General features: G+C 39.7%; 1 long non-coding RNA gene across 1 annotated transcript; it reads left to right on the forward strand.

The window, feature by feature from the left end:
* The first annotated feature begins 1,434 nt into the window (after nucleotides 1–1,434).
* Nucleotides 1,435–25,820, forward strand: LOC133257343 (uncharacterized). The gene is made up of 4 exons (XR_009739504.1): nucleotides 1,435–1,916; nucleotides 24,824–24,864; nucleotides 25,077–25,382; nucleotides 25,563–25,820. It is a non-coding gene; the product is annotated as an uncharacterized LOC133257343 (long non-coding RNA).
* Nucleotides 25,821–26,704: the final 884 nt, after the last annotated feature.

The following is a 26,704-nucleotide window of genomic DNA, read 5'->3' on the forward strand; positions in this document are numbered from 1 at the left end:
GAATAGGCAAGGGCATTCAAAGTACTAGGGAGAATTGATGCACAAGGCAAACAGAAGTTGATAGAAGTGGGACTACAATCTGAAAGAAGCACTTGAGAGCCCATAGCTGGGAAATTCAGGTCACAGAACACCGGGAGCACTGGTTAATTGACAAGATAAGAAGTTATGGTCCTAGAGAAAAAGCAGGAAGTTATGACACCAGGTTGATATAGTGGAGGTGGACCTGTACCTTGTAATTAGGTCCAAAGATTTTTCATTTGATGAGTGGCCGGTGTGCGACTGATGTCAGGATGATCGACTAGAAGGATCATGTGAAGTAGAGATTAGAGGAGTAGTTCCCACCCCTGTTTGCACATCACAGGAACCTGCAGAGTTTTAAAACACATCAATGCCCTTGGCCCACGGGCCAGTTGAATCAGAATCTGGGGGTGGATCTAGGCACTGGCAGGCTTTGAAAAATTATCAGTTGATTCTTACATACATTCAGAATTGAAAGCTGGAATGGAGCAGTGGTTCTAAACTGAAGTTTTTATGTTTTCTAAGTTTTCTAGGTTTTTATAATTCTACTGGTCGAGGTAATCTCACGCCTTTTGGAACATTTTGGGGTGAGATCTAGGCCTCACGAATTTTTTTTTTTAATTCCCGAAGTGTTTCCAAAGTTCAGGAACCTTTGGAGTAGAGGCATTGTGTCCTGTGACCCACCATGCATCACCACTAGAGTGAAAGGATATTTTGTGACAGCGCTTGTATGTTAAAATCATACTTCCAGCCTTAATTAAGACACAGAAAGGAATCCAGATACTGCTGTTGTCTTGGTTCTGATGCTTTAGCGCATCCATCTAATTTAACAAAATTAGAATAAAATGATTTTTGAGAACTGGAGGAGAAGTGACTTTTATGTATGAGAAATAAGAGGCCCAGAAAGGACAGAAGAATTGCTTGTTATCACTTGTGTAGTTAAAGACAGAGTGGGATCCTCTGACTCAATTCTTTTCCAATCTTCTTCCACAATGCTGGCTATATTAAAGCTCTTAGCTTTGAAATGACAAACATTAGAAGTGATATTATTTAATTTCTAAAATCTACAAAGTACTTGGACAGGGTCAATGTCAACTTGTACTCAAAATGCTAGAACACTATGAGGTATCCTTGAAGCATACCTTGAAGCATAAATGAAAAAACTCATTTAAAAACAAGTAAATTAAACCATTAAAAAAAAAAAACCCTAATACACAACATGGCATTTGTAAACTTGCTTTTTGGCATTTATAAACTTGCTGGTGTGAGAATTCTTCACACCAAAGAGATAGCCCCTAGGCAGCTACTCTGTTTTATTTAGGAAAACTGTAGTTGGAAGGAGTTTAGACCTGGGAAAATACTTGGGTTTCCTGAGGCCACATTCTAAGATGTAAAAGGAAGTTTTGCAATTGGTACCTAGACCCTCAATCATGTGGTTCTCATGTGTTTTCATATCCTCTGAGTTGGTTAGTCTAAGTCCTGAACTAACCCAACACTGAAGAAATGAAACAAAAGCAGGTTTCTTGAGGGATAAAGTTAATGGCATATGATTATATTCTGTTTGTTGAAACGTGCACACTTCCCTGTGTATTCACAGACTCAAGTCCCGGTATATGATCTTTGCAGAAAAATGTAGGGGGCACTTCCCACCTCACAGGGTGATTATCCTGTCACTGGGGTTTTATCTCCAGCTATTTCCTGTCTAAGATCTTTGCCAGGGCTGTGGTGATCAAGACTAGAGCTGACTTGAAGAAGGCATAGTGAATAGATTAGATCACAGCGCCAGGGTTTAGGAAGGTCTCCATGGGCTAAATGAATGACCACAATCTAAGCCGACGTAATTCAGTGGCAAGAGAAGAACACAAGCCCTTTCTTGGACATGGTTCACAGCACGGAGGGTAAGAGTGCTCTCTCACTTACAGCATTTGAAAGGCTGTTATTGAAGAGGGTTTCTAACCTTGAGGTTCACAGACCATTATATGCCTTCAGAGGGCTGCTTGTCAGCCTTTTTGTGTATGGCTGTAGTCTTTTTTTTTTTTTTTTTCCCAGGGATAGGGTCTATATAGTTCATTAAATTCTCAAAATAAAAACAAATAAACAGACTTAATACTTATAATTGCAAAAAACAAAAAGAAGTCACAGGCAGATTTTTTTTTTTTCAATATGAGAAAAGACATTTCTCAATTAAAGCTGTCCAAGATGGAATGTGCTAACATGGGAGGTTTCAAATTTCCAGACTGCTTGGCCAGAGTATCATAGAGGAGATTTAAGCAACAGATGAGTAGTCGAAATGTGCTTTTTGCATTTCTACAAAACAAACAATGTTGTACATGGAAAGAATGCTTGCTTACAACTAATGTGAATGCGGGTGGAATTAGGGAGTCTCGGGGTCAAGGCCCTCAACCACAGAGGCTGTGCAGGAATTGTAAGGGGGTGCCTCTTCTTGGCAGATCCCGGGTCACAGATTGTTAGATGAAAAGTCACCCTTGTGGTTTTGTTTTGCCTTTGGGTCTAGAGGGAGGACTCACTCTATGATGAGTTCCTTTATGATATCTGATAGACAAATAACCCACAAATTTTTGTAGGGAAGTAGGTTGAGAAAGAGGTAGAAGTGGGTAGAGAAATAAAACCACTTTTGTATAGTGGTTAAGAGCAGGGCCTGTAAATGTCCCTCCTGCCTGCATATTTGCTGGCCAATGTGTGATGCTGGAGCAGTCAGGGAGCTTCTCTGAGCTTTGGTTTTTCACATGTGGAATGAAAATGTCAGTAGTACCTACATTATAGGTTATAGAATCAAACAAACACAAAAAGTCACGTGAAGAATGAAAAACCCTGATAATAAAAAATTGGCTATATGATTGTTGTCATTTCTAGCTACTGGTGGAAGATGCTTGAATTCTATTACAAACTCATTTATCCACTGTGTGATGTAAGGAAAATTCCTTACCTCTCTGATTTTATGTTTGCCAACCATAAAATGGTGATTACACTTACATAAGACAAATTAAATACTGCCCTTAAAAACTAAGAGATTCAAAGGATTCTGACCGATCTTTGTTTTGAGGTTTTTTATTTTGCTGCTCTGGGTCTTGGTTGAGGCATGCGGGATCTTCCCCCCTCGTCGTGGCATGTGTGAACTTTAGTCGTAGTATGTGGGATCTAGTTCCCTGACCAGGAATTGAACCTGGGCCCCCTGCTTTGGGAGCACAGAGTCTTAGCCACTGGACTGCCAGGGAAGTCCCTCTGAAAGATCTTTCTTAGGAAGCAGAGTTCAACAATAATTTTAAAAGTTTAGGTTTGTATTAGTGTTTTAATTCTTAATTTTGAAGCAATGGTCTAGATTAGGTTTTTAAATCATCAGCAAGGTATACTGACCTGCCTTATCACCAAGCTTTGTTAGAGCCTCACCTATGTTTTGAATCTGCTGTCTGTAGAACTCCACCCAAAACTTTTAATATGAAACACCTGAGAGAGATTTTTTTTGTATATCTTTTTTGTGATTACTGTATCTTTTGAGGTTACTGCCTCAAGTAACCTAAGGGCCTCACAGTAATTCCTGATTTGGCCCCCAGCCAGCGCTAGGATTCCCAGAGCCAGAGAAGAACTCTGCCTTCCAAGCACTCAGATCCTTGGACGCCTCCTAATAGATGACAGACTCCTCTCCTGGGATGTTCTCACAACAGGGAGCAACCCAGCCAATTGGCTAGGGAGGTTGGTCATGCTTTGCAGTCTATTTATAAAGTTTTATTTTTGTCTTAAAATGAGGCCTTGCGTATGTGTATTTAATGTGTAAGAATGCATAATCTTTAATTAGTAACTGATGGAGCTTCATATGAAAGGTAATGGGTTTTTGCTTTTAAATCTAGCTTCAAAAGCTGCAATCTAGCTTCAAATGATGCATGTGAGAAAGCATGCATCAGGACAGGCCATTGCTTTGGCCTCTACTACTTGAGGTTTGTGGTAACTGGCTAGACCAATTTGTGCATTTGCTAAGTCAGTCATTTTCTTTATAACGTAAATTAGTACCACACCTGAGCATTTAAGAGGCGTAAAAGAACTGCTTGTAAGTGCTTTTCATTATAGATAACCATGAACATGCTCATTATAATTTTTTTCTCAGCAGCTCATTTATTAGCCTAGCAAGAAATCCATTTACCAACGTTGAATTAGCAATTGAAGAAATGTAATGAGAGAAAGCAAGTATCAAGGCGATCATGTTTTTTAGGTTGAACAGTTTCTCAAAGGGTTGAAAATACTAAGAGTGACATCAATCATCAACTTAAAGACACGCAAATGATCTCGAGAGGTTTTTCTTGGCTCTTGATGTCAAAAGATGTTACCAGTACTAGTCAGCTGTTACCAGAGAAGCCAGTGATGGGTTTGAAGTGACTGAAGAATTACCCTCCATGACTTCTCTGTGTGGAACAAATGCTTTCAAGGATTTGCTCATTATAATTCACTTTTAATTATTTATCACATCTTTTCTTGAGAGGAATCAGAGACTTTAAGTGTTGACAAGGCCAATCTTCAAATCTGAGTTCTTGGCATTCTTTGGAAAGAATGGTTTTTATTAGGTACTTATCTCCAGCCCAGGCTTCAGCTTTCCACCCAGTCTTCCATCTGCCATGTCCTGCTTGGCTGCTTTTTTAATATATTACTCATGTGAAATATTTAAGAGCTAGTCTATGCTGATTTGCAGATGTCAGATTTTCTTCAGGCTGTTTATCTCCTTCTGAAGTGTCTGGGAAATCTGCTTTCTAGCTGTTCTGTTGAGTTAAAAGTAAAACAATCAGGAAGGAGACAGTCTCTCACATGACTTTCCTTCATGACTAGAAAACATTTCTGGGACAACCAGCAACAGTCACTCCAGTCTGGAGCCATACAAGGAAGCATGCAGAGTCCTGACGCCCATCTCCTCTCTCAACCCGCAAGCTCACTGAGACTTGGCTTCCTCTAGTATATATATAGAACATTCCTTCTGAGAAGGGCTCCGTAGCTTAAAATTTTGCTCTTTGAACCTTTCCTTTCCCAAAGTGAAAGACCTGTTTAGAGAACATTTATACAACGTCTTACATTCAAGAGCAAAGGAACAAAGGATCACAAATATTTTTCAGTGTTGAAGTACTTTGAATTTAGGACTGAAGTCCAATCTTCTGACCACTGTGAAGTCGGGGAGAATGAGCCCCTCCCCTTTTCCTGTGTCCTTGAAAGTCTAACCATACAGGTCCTCTAAGACATCACCACAGCTCTCAGGGGACTGTATCCCCAGGCCTCTGCCTGCCCTGGCTGGCCTGTCACACATGGGAAGGACCTTCAAGACCTTTTCTTTTAGGACCCAGCTCGCCACCACCTCCCCTATAAAACAGTCCTGTACACTGATCTCACCAACTTGTGGCTGCTGCTCCCCTCACTCTGCGTACTGTGTCCTCTTCTTGTAAAGTCATCTTGCTTCATGCAGGTTCTTGACCCTGACTGGGTGCCTTTCAGGATCATCACACCCAGCGTAGTGCCCTGATAGCTATATACATTCGCAGCACAAATAAGTCTGTAGCACTGAGAGAATTCTAAACATTGGACTATTTTATCAGAGATAAACAGAATTAATGCAGATTTCAGAAATTACAAATTTGGAGAGGTCAGTGCCAGCCAATTACTCTGAAATAGATGGAAGAGAAAGATTATTTTAAATAAGATCAACCTAGAGTAATAATCTTAATCAATTATGTATATCAACAAATAACACATACCCAGTCAAAATTAATGCAAAATGTAAATAGGAAAGGTTTTTTTTTGTTTAAGCAGATGTTGTTTCTTACTTTTAAGTAGAGAAAATATCTCATACTAGGCTTTAAAAATGCTGCCTGATGGTAAGTCTTCATTTTAACTCAGCTATGTGGCAGGAACTGTCAAGGCTTTTGAGAACTGCTCCTTTTGAAATACTACCTCTGATCTGATATTAAAGAAGCATTTTAGACTGACACTGGTGAAATAAATATTTTTGTTTCCAGGAATTTCATAGGAATAAGAACAATATATACTTTAAATGGTAGAAGTAAGATAAACATAAGGTTATATTAATACACTAAGTAATTATGATCAAGGCTGATTAGAATTATTATACTACTTAAACCAATAAAACATTTAAATAGGAATGCAATTTTATTACATTTGGCCCTTGTACAACTTGCGGTTGGAAGCGCCAAGAGCCCCCAGGTTTTCCACTCTGCACAGTTGAAAACCCAAGTATAACTTGGTCCTTTATATAAGTGGTTCCTGCATAGCAACGGTTGGATATTTGCAGATACTACCAACCATGAATTATGCAGTATTTACTGTGGTATTACTGTAGCATTTACTGTTGAAAAATATCCACATATAAGTGAACACTTACAATTCAAATTCTTGTTCAAGGGTCAACTGTACTTTCAAATAGAGACAGGACCTGGATCTAGGTTAACATGCATTCTAGTAGAGGTTGTTTTTAAGGAATATAGAAGAATGGTCAGCAAATCCATAGTTAGACAATGTGGCACTGATTCATCTCACCACAGAAATGTTTCCATTGGCATATATTCAATCCAAACTTCAACACAATTTGTCCATTCAAGTAAACATAAGTTTTGAAATTGTGTCTACTCTTCTTGCTTCTTGAAAGATGTGCAAAACAAAAGTTTACAACTAGGTCACTTCTAAACTACACCAAATTTTCAGTAAAAGAAAAGATTGAATTAATGAGAAACTGAACATTTTAAAAGTTGAATGTGTATGGTGGGGGAGAGGTACTCAAAAACATCATTTACCATTTCATTTACAAATGCAAGTCAATTTTAAATGATTTTTAATCCATATATAGAGAGAGATGGGCGTGTTAGGATACAGAATTTTAATTCCAAAAGAAAGTATTCAAAATTGCAAGTTCTGATCAGTGACTCAGCAAATCACAAGGTCTTTCCACGTTGTCAGCATTTGTGTCACAGGATTCTTTGTTTTGCAGTTCTCAGGAGTGATCTCTGAGACTTGTGACAGCCTTAAGAACCTGGTACATTGACCTGAGACAATGTGAAATAAAAATGAAATATTCTCCAACCATGTGATGCTTGGACTAAAAATAACACATGTGCCTTTTCCAGTTCTGAATTCAGTAGATGGCACAACGTGGGTCGAGTTTGAGAAAATAGGTGAGGGGGAAGGAAAGGAAACGAAAGGAAAGTGAAGTATTCTCCCGGAGAAGGAAAAGTAACTGGAGGGTGGAGAGGGTAAAGATACAAAGAAGCTCTTATTTTGTCTCACAGTTTGGTTTTGAAACCCTTGCTCTCTCTTGAGTGTAGTTTATTTTAGAGAGTACAACCTCTCCCCACCTCAAATCTGGCTAGTCTGGTTTCCCATCTTCAATGTCATTTTACTAGAAAGAGGGGCTGATTTTAAGAGCCATGGTGGGCAGGAAGCTTGCTGACCTGGGTCCTGTTGGGAAAATTAAGGAATTTATGGTGAGTCCACCCTCCCTCTGAGCGCTTTAGTGCTTCCAGATATTCTTTCTTTTCTTTCTTTTTTTAAAAGTTTCATTTCTTTTTCTTCATTGGGATGGTCCCAATTATTTTCAAACCTTCTGAAACTCTTTATCCTACTCATCTTCTCATTCTAGGTATATGACTTTATCTCTTAAGTCACAGATACAATAAAGCCCATTTATTTCCCTTTCCTATCCTTCCAGCATGAATAACTTCACCCACCACTCCCTCTGCTCTTTCTGTCTCCCTATGGGAATCCTTTCTCTCCCTTTTATGACTTTGTTCAGTCGGTTATTGTTGGCTCTTTTAGAGCCATAAAGGACTTTACAGAATCGCCCCTTTTTCTGCCTCAAACTAGAGTCATCCCTTGGTATCTGTGGGGGATTGGTTCCAAGATCCTCCGAAGATGCACAAATCCACAGATGCTCAAGTCCCTTAACTAACATATAACCTAACACACATACTCCTGTGTGCTTTAAATCATCTCTTGAATACTTATAATACCTAATGCAATGTAAATGCTGTGTAAATAGTTGCTGTGTGCAGCAAATTCAGTTTTGCTTTCTGTAACTTTCTGGAATTCTTTCCCAGCATTTTCTATCCAAGCTTGATAGAATCCACACATGCTGCTGCTAAGTCGCTTCAGTCGTGTCCGACTCTGTGCGGCCCCATAGATGGAAGCCCACCAGGCTCCGCCGTCCCTGGGATTCTCCAGGCAAGAACACTGCAGTGGGTTGCCATTTCCATCTCCAATGCATGAAGTGAAAAGTGAAAGGGAAGTCACTCAGTCGTTTCCGACTCTTAGCGACCCCATGGACTGCAGCCCACCAGGCTCCTCCGTCCGTGGGATTTTCCAGGCAAGAATACTGGAGTGGGGTGCCACACATGAGGAACTCCCAAATATGGAGGGCCAACTGTTCTGCTTTATCTTCTTCCTTTTGACACCAAAATGTGTATAAGATTTGGCTCTATTTTCTCTCTTTGACTTCCTGATCTCTCTTTGCAAATTGACTTCTATCACCACAACCCCTGAGAAAATATGCTGGTTAGGATTGCTAATAACTTTATTACTGACAAGTCCAGAACCTGTTTCCAGGCCTTACCTTCCTTGACTTCTTTGTAGCAGTTACACTATTGATCATTTTTTCTTGATTTCTACAGTGTTACCTTTTCTTAGTTCTCTTCTTACCTGTTCTATGGCTCCTTCTCAATTTCTCTCATTCTTTCTGTTTATTCACCCAGGATTAATTTGGAATTGCTTATTCACTTTCATGTTCTCCCCCTGAGATAGTCGTTTCATGCATTCCCACCCTATCAATAATTACCACCGTGCCATCAACTGCCAATATCACATTATTTCTCCTACATTACTTCTTCTTTTGAGCTCCATTTAGGCATTAGTGACAGTAGCATTGACATCTATATGACTACAGACAATTTATACAAGTTCCTGAACTTCTGTTTTTTTCCCAGCTATAAAATGTTGCTATAAGATTAAATAATACAACATTTATTGTCATGTTCTGGGATAACAAAGGTCAATGAATATTATTTTTTATTACTTATGCTTTGTTGAAAGAGTTGAAGGTGAGAAACAATTTATGTATTACCTACTTATGTAGCTATCTTTGTAAGCTTCTTGAGATAAGCATCTGTGTCTTATAATAATGTGCACACCCAGGCATCTCTGCTTGGCACAGATGTGTTGTGGAGGAAGTTGGAATAGAAGATGTCAAAGAGGGGAAACACCACATCTGCTTACAGATGAACTAATATTGTGGAATAAATAGAGAGTATGACTGCCTGTGACAAACATGATGATTAGCAAAAATGAGGAAACAGAACTAGTCTCAAACTAAGCAACTCAAAATGCTGAGTATTGTTCCATTTCAGATCAGTCGCTCAGTCATATCCAACTCTTTGCAACCTATGGACTACAGCATGCCAGGCTTCCTGTCCATCACCAGCTCTCAGAGCTTATTGATCCATTTAAATACCAGCATATTCCAAATAAGAAGACATTGCCTTGCATCTTGTGCTGGTGAATTAGTGTTTTCTTTAAATTTATGCATTTAGAAGTATTAATAGGTAACAAATTATGTATTTTTCATCATATAAATAGTGAAGACTGAACTATGTTGAAGATATGATTTTCTCAGTGTTTTGTTACACTGAACCTCAAGCATTATAAAAATTAATTTATTCATTGATTTAACAAATCTCTTTTGCATATTGCTCTGTGACAGGCTTCCCTGGTGGCTCAGATGGTAAAGTGTCTGCCTGCAATGCAGGAGACCTGGGTTTGATCCCTGGGTCGGGAAGATCCCCTGGAGAAGGGAATGGCAACCCACTCCAGTATTCTTGCCTGGAAAATCCCATGGTCGAAGAGGCCTGGTAGGTTATAGTCCATGGGGTCGCAAAGAGTCGGACACAACTGAGTGGTTTCACTTCACTGTGCCAGGCATGGATGTATGATGGTATAGAATATTACAATACACAGATGCTGCCTCAAGAAACTTAAAAATATAACTACATAATGAGACAGAACATGTGATAGACATGTGCAACAGGTAAGAATGGAGATCATTTCGCTCAAAACAGTAAGCAGAACAACCCATGACTAGAGCTTGCCTTCCTTGGCCAAATGGCAGTAACAACTCAGGAAGGCTGATGAGTTAGCTATCCCAGACATCTCTCTCTGGGTCAGTATCTCAAGACAGCCTTCGGCTTCTGTGGAAACAATATAGAGACTCCTCAAAAAATTAAGAACAGTACTACCATATGGTCTGACTATTCCACTTCTGGATATTTATCCAAAGGATGTAAAAATGGTCATTTGAAAAAATACATACACCCCTATGTTCATCCCAGCATTCTTTATTATAACTCAGATATGGAAAAAACCTAAGTGCCCACCAATGGACGATAGAACAAAGAATTGTTGTGTAGTCACTGAGTCATGTCCAACTCTTTTGCGACCCCAGGGACTGTAGCCTGCCAGGCTCTTCTGTCCATGGGATTCCCCAGGCAAGAATACTGGAGAGAGTTTCCATTTCCTTCTTCAGGGGATCTTCCCTACCCAAGGATGGAACCCTCATCTCCTGCGTTGACAGGTAGATTCTTCACCACTGAGCCACCAGGAAAGCCCAGGATAGAGAATAGTGGAATATGTATACAATGGAATAACACTGGCCATAAAAAGAGAGAAATCTTGCCATTTTCAACAACATGGATGAAGTTCAAAGTTTCATGATAAATGAAACAAGTAAGAGAAAGACAAATATCATGATTTAACTTATATGTGGAATATAACAAACAAACAACAAAATAAATGAATAAACCAAACCAGATAAACATGTAGATAATGAGAACAGAGTAACGATTACTAGAGAAGAAGGGACAGGGAAGAGGGCAAAAGGAGTAAAGGGGGTCAACTGCTGGGTGTTGGATATAAGCTAGTTTTTTGCATGGTGAGCACACTGCTTACAGAAGTAGAAATATAATGTTATACACGTGAAACTTACATAATGGCATAAGCCAATCTTATCTCAACTTAAAAAAATCTGTGGCTCAACTCAAGACTAGAATCTGCCATATTTTCTTCCTCCTTACCAGCAACACTTCTCTTTTCTGTATCTTGTTCCCACAGGACTGACCTCTCTACCAAACCATTCCCACCCCACACCTAATTGCACTGTACTGAGTCTTGATCTAGGCATGTCCCAGGATCTCAGAAGCCTGGAGAGTTTTCAGACCTGGTTTGATCTCAGGTCTCAAGTCAGTCTTCGAATAGTTGAAGACATTGAATAGGATTAAAGTATTTGCTTGGGGAGTTGTCTTGATTAATGATAAAACCATTTGAAAGATAATCTGGATTTTAGATATTAGAGGCTGAAATGGTTATTATTTCTTTCATTCTTAAAAGGTTTAAGAATAAAATGGTATCTTCAAATGTTTGATTAAATGAATCTTATTAATTAGGTGCAATAAATTCAAGAAAAAAAATGGGGAAAAATTAGTATTTTACTCTTCAGGTATTGAACCTTCTGGAATAGTTGAAACTTATTCTTATATAGAAATCTGACTTAAAAATGAGTCAGCACTCCTTGTATTCTGGTCAGGACTTACTGTTGAAGTGAACCTTGTCTTATGAGGGAAGAGCCAGTGTTTACTTCCTTCTCAAAGGAACTGACTACAGTGTTTCTATTTTGGTAAGACACATAAACAGGTTTCAATGAGAGCAAAAAAAGCAGAGCATAACATGGTTGGTGATTTAACAAAAATGGGGATGGCCGTGGTCAGGGGAAAAACAATTCAGATCTATTTATTAGTACCACTTCCACTGACTCTCAATGATCCTGCTTTTAAAGTTGTCTGAAGAAGGAAAATTAGGCTGTTTTTGAAAATTCACTCGATTTGAAGCTTATGGTAGAATCGCAGCAGAAGTGACTGATAGGGAGTACTGAGGTAATGATCCAGTATTTGCTCAGACTTTACCTTCCAGATAACATTCTCTGCCGAATTTGAAGTTTCTGTACTTCGGACTACACACAGTCATAGTCAATATTTTCAAGAATAAAGGATGAGATGTCTTTTCAATTACCTTTCTTTGAAGCCTGAATGCTTAGTCTGTGAACATGATGTTGTATTTGCTGTCTGAGCTTTTTTTCCCCCCCTCATTTTAGGAAATTAATCTACCAAGGCAGCCACATCTTACTTCTCACTGTCAAAACAGGTAAAGCTCGGCTGTGAGACTGTGAGATATAGGGATACGGGCCGAGGCAACATCAGCAGCGTAGGCTTCCCCTGTTCTCAAGAGTGTGAATATAACTAATACAACAATCTAAGTGCACTGCATTGGAAGAGATTTATTGGAAACTTACAGTTCGATGGCTCATTCATTGAACCAATATGAATTGGCCATTTACTATGTTGACACGGCCTCTGACCTCACAAAGCTTGTAGTCTAATGGTAGAGACCATCAAGTAAACAGACATAACCAGCAAACACTTTGGAAAAGCGAAACACATGTAATTTTAATTCCCATTATATCATGTATAGCTCCCCACCACGCATGTACACAGACAGACCATACGATCCAAACTTGGGCTGAGGACGTAGTGTTATAAGGAGGAACAAAAGCTGGGGGCTAAAGAGTGTCAGACAAAAGCACAAATAAGTGCGAGTCCCAGTAAGAGCATTCGAGGAACCGAAACAAGTTCAGCATGACTGAAGCGAGAAAGGAAGTGGTAAAAGATGAGGATGGAGAAGTTGGCAGAAGCTAGATTATGTAAGGCCAGATAAGCACTGTTACCATGCGTTTGGTGTATTTGACGAATTGAAAGGAGAGCACTATGATTGGAACCATCTAAGTGCTATAGTTAAAATTAGTTGATAATTAAAACTAGCTAGTTAATAGTTAAAATTATAGTATAAATTAGAATTATCAGTATAAGCAGTGACCACTTTGAACATTAGAATTCAGTAAATTGATCCAGCTTGGGGAACTATGAAATAGCCAAGGATGTTCTTATGATCTGATTTGGATTAGTGTCTTGGGTGAATAAAAAAAAATGAAATGGAATTTAGGTGTTTGTTCAAGTTGTCTTCATACTGAATTGGATACAGAGAAGTGATGGACTCCACACAGCAGCCCCTGGGTGGACATTCACAAATATTCGAGGGCTTATTTGCAATAAGAGTAGGCTTAGTCTCTAGTTCCAAAAAGAGCAGGAGAAAGTCTGTGAAGCAGCTCGGAGTATTCTCCTCTCTCCCTAACTAGGGGCACCTCTCTGGAGGCAGAGGAATGAGCATTCATTTAAGAGGCTCTGAGTGTAACCCCTGAAAGAGCTGTAGGCCCCATAATGGGGTTCAAGGCAGAGTAAGACAGGCCTATGCAGCACTATGCAAGGTAGTTATTATTTAACCCATGTGGGTCAGAGGCATCCAGAGAGCTAGTCTGTAGTATGTACCTAAGAAAGAGTGCTATGGGTCAAAAAAAAAAAAAAAAAGTCAGGATCCAAAAGTCAAGAAGGAATCTAAGAGTCCAAGAACAAGATGAAGAGGAGTTTAAAGTACAGTAGTGAAGGCGTCTTGTTCAGTCACTAAGCCGTGTCTGACTCTTTGTGACCCCATGGGCTGCTACACAACAGGCTTCCCTGTCCTTCACCATCACCTGGAGTTTGCTCAAACTCATTAGATGGTTGGGCGGCATCACCAACTCAATGGACATGAGTCTGAGCAAATTCCTGGAGATGGTGAAGGACAGGGAAGCCTGGCATGCTGGATCTAGCCCATGGGGTCACAAAGAGTTGGACACGACTTGGTGACTGAACAACAACAATGGCATGTCACTGAGTCGGTGGTGCCATCCAACCTTCTCATCCTCTGCTGCCCTCTTCTCCTCCTGCCCTCAATCTTTCCCAGCATCAGGATCTTTTCTAATGAGTCGGCTTTTCGCATCAGTGGCCAGAGTATTGGAGCTGGGGTCCAGGCCTGGACTTTTTGCAATGAGCAGAATAACAATGCTTGGCTTCTCCTTCATTGGGCATTGATTGTATCTGCAGAAATCAGTCAGTCTCAGTTAAGACACAGGGTCATGGTAGACATGTACAAAAGTGAGAACACTGCTAATAGGATGGTCTTCACTGATCACCTGCAAGAGCAATCACCAAGAAAATTTGTAGTAAACCAGAGAAGTGCCTGTGATCACACATCTGGAACTGCTGACGTTGGGAACTGAGAGAGAAACCAAGGAAAGCTACAGCTGAGAGCCCCAGGGGGATATGGCCCCTGGAAGGGCCAGGCTGGGAGGCCACATGGCTTGGTGGTCTCTCTCCAGTTTTCTCTGAAATTCCAGTGGAAGTCACTTTTGATAGAGAAGAGAGGGGTAGAGATGGAAATAAATTGGAACAAAGAGACCGCCAGCTTGGACCAGCTTGGACCAGGCAGAGGAATGAGCATTCATTTAAGAGGCTCTGAGTGTAACCCCTGAAAGAGCTGTAGGCCCATAATGGGGTTGAAGGCAGAGTAAGACAGGCCTATGCAGCACTATGCAAGGTGGTTATGATTTAACCCATGTGGGTCAGAGGCATCCAGAGAGCTAGTCTGTAGTATGTACCTAAGAAAGAGTGCATAAATCAGGAAAATTAGGTACACGGTGATAGTGTATCCTGGCCTTCCGGCAGAGGGTAAGAGAAAAGATGGTTACCTAGGCCTTTGCTTACACCCGAGCAGAAAATACATTTACATAAAAGTCATTCCTTCTATTTAGGACCAAAAACAATTTGAAGGAATTTCTGGCAGAGTAGGCTTTTTTTCTTTTTAATGCCTACCATATGAGTTATACTTAGTGATTTGACTTTAGATACAGGAAACCTGTTTTTCTTAAATGAAGACAACTTATGAGTTTGTTAAAATAGGGAACTAAATATCCCTGAGTCTTAAGTTTTAAAATGAATAGAAACACAAATATATTAAGTAATCCTGCATGTGTCCTTTTGCTGGTTTTATTTCCATAGCGTACATTGTTTATCTTTTTGGAAAAAGAATTAAAATACATAATGCTTAAGTAGTATTATAGTGATGTTATTAATTGCAAGAATTAAATGAACTTCAGTTGGCTAAGATCTTTGATAAAATTTTAGTAAGTACAACCTTTAAGACAAATTATATTGAAAGTAAACAGGTATGAGGAAGAGAAAAATATCTCTAGTTAGGTAAAAGTAGTAAATGAAAACAAAGCTTAGATCTGAGTTTCTAGGTAGGACAGAAATAAATCATGTTAGAGTCTATATTTCTTGTGATCTAATATAATTATACTTTTGTATTCAAAGGGACATTTCATTTTCTCCAATACTCTGAGAAAAATTTGTCACAGAAATTATTACATAGGAGACATTTAATAATATGGTAGTGCACTCAATTCATAGTTTGAGGAGATGCAGAAACAGTCTTCAGATGGTTATTTCTTATAATAAACCTTTCTAAAATAGAAAGGAAAATGTTAAGGTGTGCTGGGAAAGCATGTCTGTGTTGTGCTCAGTTGATGGGTTGTGTCTGACTCTTTGCGACCCCACGGTCTGTAGTCCACCAGGCTCCTCTCTGTCTGAGTAATTTTCCAGGCAAGAATACCGTGGTGGGTTACCATTCCCTACTTCAGGGGATCCTCCCAACCCAGGGAGGAACCCGTGTCTCTTGTGTCTCCTGCACTGGCAGGCGGATTCTTTGCTACTACTGCCACCTGGGGAGCACCATATCTGTGTTGCCGCTGCTGTTGCTGCTAAGTCGCTTCAGTCGTGTCCAACTCTGTGCGACCCCATAGAGGAAGTTAAAAATGCATTTTTTAAAATGTGATCTGATTGCTGCAGTGATAAGCTGTTGAGAAGCTATGGTAAAGAGTTACCCCCTCAGGATTCAGATGAGCTTGTGAGAAAAAGAGCAGAGAAGAGGGTTCAAAACCAAACCTACTCCAAAATTGCAAGATTCTGAGTTATAAATGGATAGGAGTTCCTCGTATGGCCACTGCATGGCTAAGAAGCAAGGTCAAAATTTTTTAGGCTAATTACAGAGCTTTTGCAAACTCCCACCCAGATGGAGGTTCCTACTTACATTTTCATAGAAATGGATTATGAAAAAAAAAAAGCTTTGGGAAAAATTAATAGTAGTGGTTTTTGCACAGTAAATTGGCTCCTGATGTTATTTGAAAAGAATATAAAGTACTCATTGGCTATCGGAATAAAACCTACTTGAACTATCATTTTCCAGCCATCCTATTGACACAGCTGTCTTAACCTTCATGTGGCAAAGTGTGTGCTCACTAATAGTCACTGCTCATCACCATTTTGCTTAGAGGAGTACCTCACAAAGAAAAAACTGTGGTAAAGACTTTTTTGGACTTCCCTGCTGTCTCAGAAGTAAAGAATCCGTCTGCCAATGCAGAAGACACAAGAGATGAGAGTTCAATCCCTGGATCAGGAAGATCCCCTGGAGAATGAAATGGTAATCCACTCCAGTATTCTTGCCTGAGAAATCTCATGGACAGAAGAGCCTGGCAGACTGCAGTCCACAGGGTCCTAAAGAGTCAGACACAACTTAGCGACTAAACAATAAAGACTTTTGTATTTAAAATTAATTGAGATATTACTAGGTATAGATTCACATGCAGTTGTAAGAGGTAATATAGACAGATCCTGTTTACACACTTCCCAGTTTCTCTTTGTGATAACATTTTGCACACTCTAGTGTATCATCACAACCAGGATCAGGATAAAATCCACTGATTTTATTGAGATGTCCCCAGTTTTACTTGTACTCACTTGTGTGTGTGCATGTGTGTTTAGTTGTATATGATTTTATCACATGTAGGTTTTCCTGTATCTGTCACCAGTCATGATACTGGACAAGTACCTTTCCCACTGCCCTTTAATAACCATATCCCCTCTTCTCCCCTGCATACCTTTCACCCTATACCTCACCCCTGGCAACCACTAATCCATTCTGCATTTCCAAAATCTTGTCATTTAAAAAATCATATATGAAGTAACCTTTAGGATTGATGTTTTTCACTCAACATGATTCTCTGAAGGTCCCTCTAAGTTGTTGCAAATATCAGTGAAAGTAAAAGTGTTAGTTACTCAGTCGTGTCTAACTCTTTGCAACCCCCTGGACTGTAGCTGGCCAGACTCCTCTGTCCATGGAATTCTCCAGGCAAGAATACTGGAGCGGGTTGCCATTCCTTTCTCCAAGGGATCTTCCCAACCCAGGATCGAACCTGGGTCTCCTGCATAGCAGGCACTCTTTCCTGTTTGAGCCACCAGGGAAGCCCCTTGCAGATATCAATAGTTAATTTATTTTTATTGTTTAGTGGTGTCCCATGGTAGGGAACAGTTTGTGTTGAAAGACATCTGTTTTAACTTTTTGGCTCTTACAAATAAAGCCGTAATGACAATTTATGTACAGCATTTGGTGTGGGCATATGTTTTAATTTCTCTAGGATAAATGCCTAAGAATGTATTTGCTGGGTTGAATAGTATTGTTTGTTTAGTTACATAAGAAACTGCCAGCTGTTTTCCAGGGAAGCTATACCTTTTCACTCCCTGCCAGCAATGTATGTGTGATCTACTCCCCGCACATCCTCACTAGCATTTGGTTGTTACTAATTTTATTTTAGCGGTTCTGATAGGTGTAGTGCTATTTCATGATCATTTTAACCTGCATTTATCTGGTAGCTAATGATGTTCAATGTCCTTTAATGTGCCTGTATACATGGGGTAGCGAAGAGTCGGACACGACTGAGCGACTGAACTGAACTGATACATCCATATAGCCTCATCAGTGAAACATCTGTTCACATCTTCTGTCCTGCTTTGTATTTTAAAGTGTACAGCTTTCTAACTTGTTGTTTTTAAATTGGAAAATACATTGATACCATATATGAGTTATTGGTCATTGATTCATTTCAAACAGATGGCAACATATGTCCTACAGACATAATCCTTTTATTTGTACTCAAGAGTCCCCTGAGTACACAGCAAAAGAGAAATAGCTTCCAGAACATTCTCAAAAAAATTTTTTTTTTAATTTTATCAATTATTGGTGATCCTTAGGGATTCTAACTGGGTTTCCCTGGTGACTTAGATGGTGAAGAATATGCCTACAATGCAGGAGACCAAGATTTGATCCCTGGGTCAGGAAGATCCACTGGGGAAAGAAATGGCTATCCATTCCAGTATTCTTGTCTGAAGCATTCAATGTTCAGAGGAGCCTGGAAGGCTACAGTCCATGGTGTCACCAACAGTCAGACACATACACAGCGATTTTAATTATTTCAGTTAAATGTTTACTAAATTAGATCAGTAATGGAAAATAAATTTACTTTTTGACAAAAATACATTTTGGTTGTAGAATATACTACACTGCCCATTGACATCTAGGTTTAGCTAGAAGAAAGCTTCCAAAAAGAGGCAGCAGGATCTAGAAGATGTTGAACCTGTGTTTGGGGGCCAGACTCAGCAGGCTTGCAAGACAAGTGCCGATTGCCAACCTGCGGTGTGTGGTTTACTATCAGTGAATGGCAGAGGAGAACTGCCGGTGGCAAGAGGCACTGGAATCTCATCTTGAGCAACCTCAGCACAGCCCAGCATAACACCAGTGGCTGGGTGCTCAGTAGAAGTCTCTCTGCTGTTAGAGGATGAGGGGTGAGGAGTGATGACCAGGGTAGAGAAGATAGTGACATCTCCCCTGAGCCCTGGGGCCATACCTGTCTAGGGCCCAATATACAGGAGATGTTTCCAAGCCAGTGAAGACAGAGATGGATTAAATGGACTCACAAGAGGTGTTAGGAAGGAACAGGACATGGCTTTAAATAATTGTCTGGGAAAAGAAGTCTGAATGAGAGGAAAGCCCACACTTATATTGAGATATATTACATCTTTCTTTCTTCCTTCTTCCAGTAACATATCATTGAAAGTTTCTTTTAGAAATCATAAATGCTGGTGTGGGACTTGTTGATAGTGGGTAGTGAGGAAATGAATGATCCATTTATTTATTTATTTTGGAGACTATATTTGTCAGACTATCCACCCTCCTCTTCAAATACTCTCTAAGGACCAACACCATCCCAAATTTAAGGGAGAAAGAAATTCTAGACCAATAGAGTGAGTGACCAGCTGATTTGGGGGATGGACAAAAAGTCCCCCTATATTTCTCTATCTCCCTCCTCAGCTACCACACTCTTTTACTTGTAGTTTTCATAACCAAATGTCTTAAACAACTTAGTTCCATTTCTTTATTTCCTCTCACTCTTTGGCAGACATTTGTTCCCATCTTGCCTCCAATATAGTTCTCTCTGACTTAATGCCCTCCATGTCACTAAACCAATGAGCATTTTTTCAGTTTTCACCTTACTAGACCACTCAGCAGCAACTTTCCCCCTTCTGACTCTTAATGCCCCTCTTATCTTTCTATCTCTTGTTTTTAGACTTCTCCTCCTCTATTGAGACTTTAAAAGTTAGAGCCGCCCAAAGCTTATTCCTCAACCCTTTCTCTTAATCTACATCCACAAATATGGGATGGTACCCAGACCTCTTTTGAAACTAGCGAATTCTCTCCATTGAATCAAACTTGCCATGTTAATCAAACTTACTGTTTTTCACTTTTGCGTCTCAGCTCACCAATTCACTCCACAGTGTTATCTCAAGAAAGTAATATTGTCACGTCTCTGCTCTCAGATACAGACTGCTGCTGCTAAGTCACTTCAGTCGTGTCCGACTCTGTGCGACCCCATAGAGGGCAGCCCACCAGGCTCCCCCGTCCCTGGGATTCTCCAGGCAAGAACACTGAAGTGGGTTGCCATTTCCTTCTCCAATGCATGAAAGTGAAAAGTCAAAGTGAAGTCGCTCAGTCGTGTCAGACTCTTCGAGACTCCATGGACTGCAGCCTACAAGGCTCCTCCGTCCATGGGATTTTCCAGGCAAGAGTACTGGAGTGGGGTGCCATTACCTTCTCCAGGCTGGTTCCTGCTTATTTCTTTGACTGTCTCCAGTTCCAGGCTCCTTCAACACAGCCTCCTTTCAGCTGTTTCTGTCTCAAAGTCTTTGCTAAAACATTTCTCTCTGCTACGATCCTCTCCATTCTGCCCCCAACTTCATCTCATTGTTGCTGTCATGTATTAGTCCAAATGTTACTTCCCCAGGAAAGCTTTCTGACAAGACCAAAATAAGTCTGCATTTCATATGCTTCAGAGCCACCTGAACTCTTAAAGGCTATTCACTATTTTAATGTATTTAGGTAATTAGTTGATTGAGTTGTGTCTCTCTTACTGGACTTTAAGTTCTAGAAGAACATATGCCTTGGCTCTTAGCCCTCTCTGTATCTCCAGAGCCTAGTACAGAGTATGAATGAAGAAACCAACTCATCCTGGTCATTCAGGAACGTGAAAATTTTCCCCATGGCTCCCAGGTCCACAGACTGAGGCTTCCTTGCACAGCCAAGGGCATGAGGATCCTGGGATTAATACACTGGCCTGGTAAGTCAGCATGAATTGTGACTATCTCATGCTCAATTGTGCCAAGTTCAGCTTCTAATGATCTTCTTTTCTGATTATTTAAATAATTCCCAGAGGGCCTGCTCAGCTAGGAAGTTGTCTCAGATTTTATTTTTTAAATGTTTTAAAATGACATTTGTAGAGCATTTTATTATTTGTAAAATATATATATTTCCATTATGGCATTTGAATGCTCAGCCATCCTAAGAAGTGGCATATTATGCATTCTTAATGTCAGATGTCGAAAACTGAGGTTTAGAGGTTTTAAGGGACTAGCCCAAGGGACTGAGCAGGGACTTCATCCCAGATTTTGCAATGCCAAGTTCTGTCTTTTCCCAACACTAGTAATTGCTCTTGGCTTCTCTTCACTTGGTCAAGTCTGAATTTGAACGTTTGTGGTTAACAAAACCACAAGAATGATGTAGCTTTCATCACAGTTACATATATGGCATATACAAAATATATCACAACAGACACACACACACACATTCCTAATTTAGGAGAATACTTCCAGCTGTATCAGTCTTTCTTATACTTGAGAGAGATATTTGATTTACAAAGACTTTAGATGTTCATTTCAGAAGCCTATTAGCTACTACTGAAAAATGAAAAATATGGAAAAAAAAAAAGAATTGCAGTGCAGAAAATTAATCTCTTTAATTTTGGTTTACTAAGATTTCTTTTTAACTTGACATCTTTATTTTTTAATATAAATTTATTTATTTTAGTTGGAGGTTAATTACTTTACAATATTGTATTGGTTTTGCCATACAGCAACATGAATCCACCACGGGCGTACACGTGTTCCCCATCCTGAACCCCCTCCCACCTCCCTCCCCATACCATCCCTCTGGGTCATCCCAGTGCACCAGCCTCGAGCATCCTGTATCCTGCATCGAACCTGGACTGGCGATTCATTTCATATATGATATTATACATGTTTCAATGCCATTCTCCCAAATCATCCCACCCTCTCCCTCTCCCACAGAGTCCAAAAGACTGTTCTGTACATCTGTGTCTCTTTTGCTGTCTCACTTACAGGGTTATCGTTACCATCTTTCTAAATACCATATATATGCGTTAGTATACTGTATTGGTGTTTTTCTTTCTGGCTTACTTCACTCTGTATAATAGGCTCCAGTTTCATCCACCTCATTAGAACTGATTCAAATGTATTCTTTTTAATGGCTGAGCAATACTCCATTGTGTATATGTACCACTGCTTTCTTATCCATTCATCTGCTGATGGACATCTAGGTTGCTTCCATGTCCTGGCTATTATAAACAGTGCTGCAATGAACATTGGGGTACACGTGTCTCTTTCGATTCTGGTTTCCTCAGTGTGTATGCCCAGCAGTGGGATTGCTGGATCATAAGGCAGTTCTATTTCCAGTTTTTTAAGGAATCTCCACACTGTTCTCCATAGTGGCTGTACTAGTTTGCATTCCCACCAACAGTGTAAGAGGGTTCCCTTTTCTCCACACCCTCTCCAGCATTTATTGTTTGTAGACTTTTGGGTCGCAGCCATTCTGACTGGTGTGAAATGGTGCCTCATAGTGGTTTTGATTTGCATTTCTCTGATAATGAGTGATGTTGAGCATCTTTTCATGTGTTTGTTAGCCATCTGTATGTCTTCTTTGGAGAAATGTCTGTTTAGTTCTTTGGCCCATTTTTTACTGTGTCATTTATTTTTCTGGAATTGAGCTGCAGGAGTTGCTTGTGTATTTTTGAGATTAGTTGTTTGTCCGTTGCTTCATTTGCTATTATTTTCTCCCATTCTGAAGGCTGTCTTTTCACCTTGCTAATAGTTTCCTTTGTTGTGCAGAAGTGGTTTACTAAGATTTTTATCAAGAGTGATTTCCCCTTAAAGCTAGCTTTCTGGTGACAGTTATTATCTAAATCTTGGCTATACAAATATTTCGTTAAAAGTCAAATGTAAACTTAGGTCATGGTTCTAAAACCAATACGTTAATATGATTAACACATTCTCTGTGGGGTTTCAGAAAGAAAAAAAAAAAGATGTTAAAAGGAGCATGCTCAATATACTTGCAAAGTACAGACACTTGTCCAGACAACATCCATCATATTAATAAGATTCACCCCTCATTTAAAATCGTTTCCTTCCTTTTTCATGGCAAAGCACACATGGAAAGCTGGCAGGAGGTGATGGACCTGAGGGCTCCAGGAGTACCAGTCCACAGCAAATCTCTCTGAAAGCAGAGGGGATTCATTAAAAAAAGAAAAAAGAAAAAGGCAGAACAAAAGAACAAACAAAAATCCTCCCGGGTCACTGGAAAAGAACATGACACTATTTTAAATATAATTACCCTAACATAGAACCATTTGATTTTAGAAAAGTTAAACTGGGGAAAAGTTCATCTTAGGATAGAGGAAGCCTGGTAGCTAATTCTGTGTGGCCAATTCTTTTGTAGTTTACAAACATTACACCAAATCTTGGATGAAGGCATATCAAAGAGATTTTGCTTACCAGATATCTCAGATGAGGGAACATCAGGCCCTGTGAGCTTCAACACTGCTTGCCAAACATTCTGTGCTATTGTGCAACTCAACATATTTTAAAAGATGGAATTTTAAATGATGTGTACTTACTGACAACAAGATATTTCTTCCTTAAAAAAATCCTTGAGCATTTTAGAATCTCATTTAGATTCTTTCTGAATGAATAGAGAAGAATCAAGCAAAAACCTTTGTATTTTTTGTATGGTTTTTTTTCAGGCTTTGAAACATTGACTTCCATGTTCTAAAAGAAACAGTAACGCATTTCTGAAATGCATAATGTGATTTCAGATAGATGACTTAAAAATAGATTCACAAAATAAAGATTAATTCATTTACACAGAAATGGTATTTATAGACTCGCTAGCATTTATAACCACAGGAAAATTTGCTATAACAAAATATATGGATTTGATTTGGTAAGCTGAAAAAAATGATTTCCTGTTTATATCCCGATGACAGTGGAATGCATTACCGAGAGGTGACCTGTTAATTCCACATTGAGGATGACTCTCCAGATATTGGTGAAGCGCACAGTGCAAACAGTTTCACTGGCATTGCCTCAAATAAAAGTTTAAGTGCTTTTAAACTACTAATATTCTGCTGAAAGTTCTTCTCTAATCTAAGCATAAGATTAAGTTTTGTATTACTAAGAAAAATCAGTAGTCTAAAATTTAGAAAGTTTTTCTGAATAGCAGCAGTTGGGAAAAAACTATAAAGAAGTAAGTGGGATGGTTTTAATTCAGAATCATATTAGAAAAGCCATTTGTCTCTGTTTTCTGTAAATTCCTTCTAGTCCAAAAACATCTTGTCCTATAGTCAATGGTTTAGAAAAATCATGCTTTTATTTATTTTTTATTTTTTTATTTTTTAGAAATCATGCTTTTAAATGAGATCTCTAAAAATATAGTCTGTTGTCTGCATGGGAAAGTCTATAAAGAGAATTTTCATTATAATGAGTCATTGTTTTTAAAAGCCCCTATATATTCTTTGTGGTATCTGTATACCAAATGCGGAGAAGGCAATGGCACCCCACTCCAGTACCCTTGCCTGGAAAATCCCATGGACGGAGGAGCCTGGTAGGCTGCAGTCCATGGGGTCGTGAAGAGTCAGACACGACTGAGCGACTTCACTTTCACTTTTCACTTTGATGCATTGGAGAAGGAAATGGCAACCCACTCCAGTGTTCTTGCCTGGAGAATCCCAGGGATGGGGGAGCCTGGTGGGCTGCCGTCTCTGGGGTCGCACAGAGTCCGACACAACTGCAGCGACTTAGCAGTAGCAGCAGCAGCATACCAAATGCTGAAAATAACTAAATTCCTTTGTTACTGATAAATTACCAAAAAGTTGAACATGTTTAAACAAACGTTTTATTGTTTTTGTAATTTTCCTCCTAGTTGAAAAATGGTCAAACCTTAAGCAAATATCTTCAACTGGGTCAAATATAGTTTGACTTTGTTATTGTTTTTGTTCTTGTTGTTGTCATTTAACATCTCTTGTCACGATTGGCTCCATTGGAGATGCCCAGAAATGGATTCTTAATGAGTGAGATCACATGGTTGGATTGAAAAGTTTGTGTCCCATCTCCAGAGATGACAATGTGTGGCTTTATATGTGATACCAAATAGCAAGAATAGAATTGATTCTGTTTGATGGTAACCTGAAGTCTTCCTGGCAAAACATATTCAGAAGTATGAAGTAATATTTTAAAAGTTTTAATTCTTTTTGTTTCAGAATAAGCCTGTGGAATTTAAGCCTGAAGCTTCTATGAGGAGGTAAGCTGCCTTCAAAGATCTTAGCCCTTTTTGTATCTTTTACGTTTTTCCAGCAGAGAACTCATACTTGCTACAAATTCATATTTGTTAGTTTGACACAATGTGTCCTGAATTCAACTAAGGAAACTGTCCTTTAATGTTAATACTCTTTCCCTTTTTAGAGTATTCACCATCCACCTTCTCAGTCTCAACAAAGTAGATTTATTTTCTAGGGAAATTTTCTCTTAGATGGCCACTGCTGATGGATTAATCCACTCACATGATCTGTGCTGGACTTCCCTGGTGGCTCAGGTGGTAAAGAATCTGCCTACAATGGGCGGAGTTGGAGGAGGACCCGGGTTTGATCCCTGGGTTGGGAAGATCTCTTGGAGAAGGGAGTGGCAATTCATTCCAGTATTCTTGCCTGGAGACTTCCACGGACAGAGGAGCCTGACGGGTTACACTCCATGGGAACACAAAGAGTTGGGCCTGACTGAACGACTAACACACATGATCTATGCTAATGGATATTCTTGCAGGTAGGTAATTAGAAAGGTCTTTGACTTCCCTCAAATACCAGGTGCAGACCTTGCCTCTTGGACTGAGAAACCTTTCAGTGAGTCAGAGGAACAGGTTAATTGTGCTTAATCTTATGTAAATCAATTACTGGGAAATATTTGCTACTTATTCCATAATCATTCTCCCTGTTTCTCCATCAGCCTCCATATTCCACTCATGCAGCAAAGATCATCGAAGAGAGAAAACTCTACGACAGTGTTTACCTTCCACTCAACTTGAGAATATTCGTCTTTGTGCAGCGAATGTGTCCACTTATAGGCAAACAAGCTAATATTCTGAAAAAAAAAAAAAAGGAGTTGTATTAATGAACCACTGTTCACACAATAAATTCTGTCTTTTCCTTACAGATAGGATGTGATTGACTTATTGACATTGCACTGGACACTAGAACTTATTTGATTTCATTAGTGATGGTGGATTTTCACAGAGCCATCCACCTTGCATGCCTCATTGCTGGTGACCTTATAGGCAATTTGAGGCACACTTGGCAGAGGGTTAGGAATCTAAGTGCGAACTGGAAGCTTTAGTCTTGTGCAAGTGTGTTCTTGTTTTTGAGATGATGTAAACAGAGTCGGTGGAGAAGGCAATGGCGCCCCACTCCAGTACTCTTGCCTGGAAAATCCCATGGAGGGAGGAGCCTGGTAGGCTGCAGTCCATGGGGTCGCTGAGAGTCGGACACAACTGAGCGACTTCACTTTCACTTTTCACTTTCCTGCATTGGAGAAGGAAATGGCAACCCACTCCAGTGTTCTTGCCTGGAGAATCCCAGGGACGGGGGAGCCTGGTGGGCTGCCGTCTCTGGGGACGCACAGAGTCGGACACGACTGAAGTGGCTTAGCAGCAAACTGATAACACAGCAGCGACATCATTGTTGCTTTTAGGAAAACCTCATTTAACCACTTACAAATGAATCAGAACAAACCACACCTAACCAAATTGTGGGAACAGATGCTGCCTCTCATTGAAAGCACCCAGATAACCCTTCTATCTTCTCCATTTTTAATTTCTTTCCACATTCTTTCACTTCCATTTTGAGAAGTGGCAATGTTTAGAGAAGTCTTCTAAGTTTCTTTTTTGCCATTGCCCTAATGCTCCCTACATATCTGCTGCTGACTTGAAATAAAAGCAAACGGTTTGTAGAATGACTTACCTTGGCTCATTTATTTAACTACTAGACAAAATACTGTCTGAACTGTTCCCACTTGAATTTTGCCATGTATTCATTAGCTTGATTACACACCATTTTTCAGAATAGTTGTTTATTGAAAACAAGAGTATTGCT

Source organism: Bos javanicus, chromosome 2, assembly GCF_032452875.1.
Source record: "Bos javanicus breed banteng chromosome 2, ARS-OSU_banteng_1.0, whole genome shotgun sequence".
NCBI lineage: Eukaryota > Metazoa > Chordata > Mammalia > Artiodactyla > Bovidae > Bos > Bos javanicus.